The sequence below is a fragment of the Leopardus geoffroyi genome, chromosome A3 (genome assembly GCF_018350155.1).
Source record: "Leopardus geoffroyi isolate Oge1 chromosome A3, O.geoffroyi_Oge1_pat1.0, whole genome shotgun sequence".
In the NCBI taxonomy this organism is placed as follows: Eukaryota; Metazoa; Chordata; class Mammalia; order Carnivora; family Felidae; genus Leopardus; species Leopardus geoffroyi.
In genome coordinates, this window is record NC_059336.1 from 2,484,982 (window position 1) to 2,491,124 (window position 6,143).

At 49.9% G+C, this 6,143-nt stretch overlaps 1 long non-coding RNA gene across 1 annotated transcript; it reads right to left on the minus strand.

Moving 5' to 3' along the window:
* Positions 1–644: 644 nt before the first annotated feature.
* On the minus strand, positions 645–5,856 carry LOC123579608. The gene is made up of 2 exons (XR_006702843.1): positions 5,645–5,856; positions 645–2,043 (listed from the first exon to the last, which is right to left on the minus strand). It is a non-coding gene; the product is annotated as an uncharacterized LOC123579608 (long non-coding RNA).
* Positions 5,857–6,143: the final 287 nt, after the last annotated feature.

Here is a 6,143-nt window from a genome sequence, read left to right on the forward strand (position 1 = left end):
CGAGCCGAAGTCGGATGCTTAACCGACTGAACCACCCAGCTGCTTCTATAAAGATGTTTTTCAAGCAGAGCCTTCCTGCATCACAAGTTCTGAAGTAGCAGAGTCCAAATTCATGAAATTTCCTACAATCAGCGTTGTTACCGGTCAACCAAGCAGTCACGATTGCTGGCTGTGTCCTGCGTGCTGCAAATAGGGGAACATTCTTGTTGCCGAATACACAGGTACAATGCTTCGTGGGCACTGACTTCTATCTTCCCTTAGGCTTATAATATCCTGTTCTGCGTCTATGCAGAAAGGAAAAAACCACATTTTTGTCTTTTGATTCATAATTCATACGCTTGGTACATAGGTCTGCTTATGATCTCAATTGTTAATGTTTTCCCTTTGTAAGACGGGGTTGGAGCAAAGTCAATATTTTAGTGTTGACAGTTCATGCTTGCTTGACGTTATTTGTGTATTACTTTCTTTAGAAACCGAAAAGTGAAGAAAACACCCCTCCCGGAATAAAGTTTTCGGGCACGAACGAGACTGCCACATTCAACATTCAGAACCCGTGTATCTCAGGATTTTTAAAGAAATATTAGCAATAGTCTCAGCGGCAAGATATCCCTAGAGCAGTCCACAAGATAAATTAGAAATGGGGGTATCTTGCTTTTGATTTATTACACAGAAAATGTAAATGCGATCCTATGAATATTACTCACAGAGAGAAAAATGCCCAGGGTGGTTTGTCGTGATCCTTCGACGCTGGAATCCCGTCTAGCTGTTCCACCAGCAGACCGGTTGCTAGGGACTGGAGTCTGTGTGACATCCTTCTGGGGAAGAGTGCTGGACGTTATCCCTTCTCTCTGGCAGCGGTGAGGGGCCAGGGCTCTATGCCTACGCGCTCGACTGCCAACAGGAGGCTAAGATTTCTTGGCTGCGTGGCTTTGCAAGGCAAGCGACTGCCACGGCGGCACAGATTATGATAAAATGTTGGGCGCCTCACCCAAGCTCAGTCCTCACCGTGATGGTGTTTACCTGGGTGGTGAGCTTTGTTATGCTGCTATTGCTCAATGCACGTAGCCCCCCCCTCCCCCCCAATGCCGCGGGCTTGCGCTCCCCTTGTCGAACGTGAGGCTTGGGCTCCAGGACACTCACTCTGTCAGCAATTATCACGAGATTGGCTGGAGAGGCCAACCGGAGTGAGTGCCTTGTGCGCAAAAGTAAAGATTTTACAAGAAAGGTCAGGGCGCCAGTGCCTGCTCAGCGGTGGGTCGTGAAATCCCACACCGCCTGCACCACAGAGGCTCATCACGTCCACAGGCTGCCGACGACTCACGATGTGTCACCGCGGGCGAGGGCGCCCCAGCCCTGCTCCTCAATGCTCCCAGAAATGTCTGGCAGGGAGAACCTGAGGTTCAAAAGCTTGGGACCACCGGTCTGACGTCACAGCTCCAAAGTCAGGGCCTAGAACAGGTGCAGAGTGGAGGACCAGGTACACGTCAATGACGCACCTGCAGTGTTCTGGGCGGGTGTAAACACGGGTGAAATCCATCGGGTCCTGAGTTCCACTTCTGAGATGTAATTATCATCAGCTCCATGTTAGGATATGGAATCTGAGGACCCGAGAGGTGGCCCACTTGTCCACGGTGCCGTAGCTGCTGAGGCAGATGCCCACACCACCCCCAAGCCTTGGAGGGGGGTGGCTTTTCCAGCTGTGTCACAGCAGGAGGCACGGCTTGGGTCGCTCCATCCTGGCCAGTCACCCTACACCGTAAATGTTCCTTCACAAGGAAGCAGCTGGTGAGTCTGCCCCTTTGGAAGCCCGTCACGTTCTCGCTAATTCCTAAGACGAGCTTCACCTGCGTGCCCGTGGCCCTCGGCTGGCTGCGTGACCAGCCCATGGCTCTGACCTGTCCTCTCCAGCTGGCCTGGGTCCCTTGGCTTTTCTTTTTCAGCTGCCTCAGGAGGCCATGAGGAAATACCGAGAAGCAGCAAGGAAGAGCCCTGATCCGACACGAGAGAGAACGGCACCCAGTCCAGCAGCGTTGAGTCGGCAGCCTTTGAAAACAGACCAAGAAAGATAAATAAGGATACACATCTCCTGAAGCCATAAAGGAAACTTTGACATTTTAGAGCCAATCTGGTATCAGAAATAGATTTTTTATCTCTATTTTTCATGTGCCCTTTAGTCTATAGATCACAATTCGGTAAAGCAAATAAAAGGACTGATGTTACTGGCTCTGTATTTTACGCATGATGAAGACATCACGGTAAAGCCTTCTCTTATACGTCGGTAAATAAAAGAATACTATTACAAGGGGTGGTAATCAAAGAAATAAGAAATATAATCGCCATTGAGGAAACAGACTGTCACTCTGGGCATTCTCTCAGGAAAGAATAGATATCAGCACAGGATGAATTTGTATTTTCCTCTCCCTGGTTTGTTATGTCTCTTGCTGACATAAATAGAAACCCAGTGCTCTGTGTCCATGGGACCGAGTGCAGCACAAATCACAGAACACAGCGTGGTTTCTGCTCCGCTGTTGCATAATAAAAATGCCGACTCCTGGGACTGTCAGCCAGAGCTCCCTCTCGGGCTTTCGGAGCGTCCAGGGACAGGTGATGGCCAGCACCTAGCGGGAGAGAACGTCAGGGCCGGGACTTGCGGAAGCAGAGCGGGGGGTGGCGGGGAGAGGGGAGTGACGAAGGCAGATGTGCATTCGTGGCGACCTACTTCGTGAAATGAATCCATGTGGGATGAACCCTAGCAGGAAGCACCTGTTCGGCCTCCACTCCAGGGTGGCCGCTGGATCCTTGGTTTCTGGAGCACTCCTCACACGTTACCTCCTTGGCCACCTCCCTGCGCACGATGGCCCAGATACATCAGGGAGCTGCTCTTTGCTTCTTTTCTGCTAACCCACGATTACCCTCCCACTTCATCCATCCCCCAGATTAATCTACCCTGTGCAGTTCAAAGGGGCACGTCATCGTCTTGTGCTGTTACCTTTTGGGGGCCGAAATTCTGGGGGACTCAGGACCTGTTCGGATGCAGCCTCACGTGGAGAAGAGGCTGAGCTGCCGTGGCCTCCCACTTCCTTTTTCTGAAATGTACACTGGGTTCTCCTTGGCTGTTGGAATCCAGCCTCCGGCAAAACGGAGTTCAGCATGGCAGGATACAGACACCGTGATATGGTGACAATTAAGAGACCAACAAAGGAGCAGCGGACGTCCAAGGCGTCACCCCTCAGAGAAGGGCTTGCTTCTTGCCAGGTGCGGAAGCCTGGGTTTAAGATGAGCGTTTGGGACGCCGCCCCTTCCCCTCGCGGCTCCGTCCGTGACGGTCTGCGTGCCGGCTCGTTCTGTCGGGTAGGTGGCCTGGTGGTTTTGCCGCAGCTTTCCTAAATCTCAATATGTTGTGCAGAAGTAAAGGCTGGCATAATTTATGACAGTTGAACATGTGCTTTGTTCAATGACAGGGTAATTAGACATTCTTTCAGCAGACACATTAAATATATACTTATGCATTAAAGCTCTGTGTCTCAGATCAGCTCTGTTGATTTATTCTTTCTGCTTGGATCTTTGCCTGTTGATAGCCATATAAAACTAAACTTCCATGCCAAAGAATAAAAGTGGCAGGAAAAAAGAAATGGCTTCCATATGCTCACGCAGTCAAGTGGGGGGTGGGAGGTGGTGGGGGGGGGACGGGGAAATGCACGCACGCACACGCGTGCACACACACAAGTATATACACGCACGCGCTTAGCGCTCCAGGACAGGCCGGGGCTCGATTCTCCGTTCCCTAGCCCGGTAAACATTAATTATGCAGTGATGACAATAATTTTGCATGCATAATGCTGACCTCTTTCACTAGAGGGCAACAGAAGCCCAGCTTAAGGAACCTCCACCTTCTGCTGCCAGTGACAAGAAACGTTAATAAGATGCCGCGTGGATTTTATAATGAACACCCTATTAATTTTACATAAGAGTAACGTTACTTTTGAAAATCCAGTTACGCTCCTGAATATACATGATCCAGCCTTCTCAACAGGTGGCACGGAGCGGTCTGCGAGTTCCTGTCACCGCCGCGCAGGGTGCCGCCGGGCTTTCAGGTGGGTGGCGTCTTTGTGAGGGTGGAGGTTCTCCAAGCAGGTACGCTCAGAATCACTCCGGAGCTGAGCGCCAAGTGGGCAGGAAACAACTCCGCGGACTGACCTGCAGACCCAACAGCCCCTGCAGGGCGGCCACGTGTCGTGAGCGTCTCTTGGTCCCCAGACAAGGCTTGCTTCCGGAGCATGTGCCTGGCTTCCGGAGGCATCCTCCCCTCCCTCCTGCCTGAGGAGGGATGTTGGGGTGGGGGCTGCAGGTCACGAGGGGCATCTGTCTCTGGGTCTCTTTCACGAGGCTCGGAGCTTGAGCAGCGAGGAGTGGAGCCGATTGTCATCTCTGCCCCCAAATGTTGAATGTAACTCGTCCACCACCAGAGCCTGTATCCTCGGTGCTGATTTAATGTTTTAAAGCTCACTCGCTCTAACAAATGGGGTTCCTGGGTCTTCTTTCCACCTTGTGAGTGGGAAGGACCCACTGGATGCCGTGCTCTGTTGCTGAGGAGGGAGAATCTTTAAACAGCCCGAGAAATTGATGGCACAGATTCGGCCAATTGAAAGCTAATTACATAAATCTGTCGTTTGTTCCTAAATATGTTGAAAATATCAGGAATCATTAGGGAAATGCAACGAAGCTTCAAGTTTCAAGAGTCTCTGGACCAATTATCGCGTATGAAAACAACACTGAACTTCTACGAGAAGCGTTTCAGGCCAAGATGTATAATGAGGGACCGCATGACATTCTATAAACACCCTGACTCAGCATTTACAGGTTTTGCTTCCAAAAATAACCATGGCCTTTTCTTTGAAATGAGGTCTTTGAAATCGGTGCTCGGCCGGCTCTCCAGAGTGGCTTAGTTTAGCCACTTAGTTTAGCCACTTAGTTTAGGAGGGTGGACGTGTGTGTTGTGCGGGCTGGGGGGCGAGGAGAGGCAAAAACATACAAATCTGTTTTTCACCGTAGAGCTGACAGCCCTTTGGGAACCAGGGGGTGGGGGTGGGGAGATGTAGCCAAGAACTGCTCAGAGCATCCAGGGTGTTTTCATGGTGAACTTGGCATCCTGCGTTCCAAGTCCTTAATCCTGGGTGGCAGGGGCTGAAAGTCTTTTCCAGAAGCCTCCTTGGTGCCCTTCATGTTGTCCCGTCTGGTGGGGAAGCTCTGCTGTGGTCCAGCCAAGCCTGGGGCTGGGAGGGAAGTCACTGGCGTGGTGCCTCGATCTCCCATTTGCCGGGCTCCGATGCGGCTCGGCCGTGCCGCAGTGTTCCACAATTTCCTTTGAAATGTAACTCATTATACAAAAGCAGAACTAAATAAAAAATACTCCAGAGAGGGAACAGATTGTTAGCTATAGATTAGAAGAGCAGCCTAATCCTTCACAAGCATTAAATATTTAACATAATCACACCACAGGTGCCAAGAAGATGTCGGCGTTGTTTAATTAGACTTAATTAAACATAAGGAAAAATCTAATACTAATTCAGGTCGAGTTTTTTAATCGATTACAACCCCCACTCCCCCTTAGAGGTCCCCATGTATTAGCCGTATCGTTCCTTACCTTCTTATTAACCAGAAACCTCGCCTGGGTAAGAGTTGAAAAGTCGTGCAGAAAGGAAGGAGGTGCTGTCTATGAGCAACCAGACTGTATCAATGGATCACGGAAAAGAATATTTCTGTGGCCAAGAAATGGCATGAACACGTGGTCACTTCCAACATCTGTAAGGTGGGCACAGGACTTTTATCTGACCCACGTTGCTTTATTGATGTGAAATGTCTTAGCCGGGAACGCGTCCACTCGAAGCTTTAATCCGTTCATATATACGTGCGTGCGTGTGTGTGTGTGTGTGTGTGTGTGTGTGTGTACAGGATAGCCTTCAGACTGTAATGTCCACAACAGAAAGCACACACAAAATGTGACAAATTATACCTTGACCACGTGTTTGCAATACAAACTCCAAGACCCATTAAAGCACAGGCAAGTACATTTGTTGCACATACGAAATGTTTGAACATTTAGTTTTTATCGTTGAAATAATAACCTTTCTTGATACTGACAC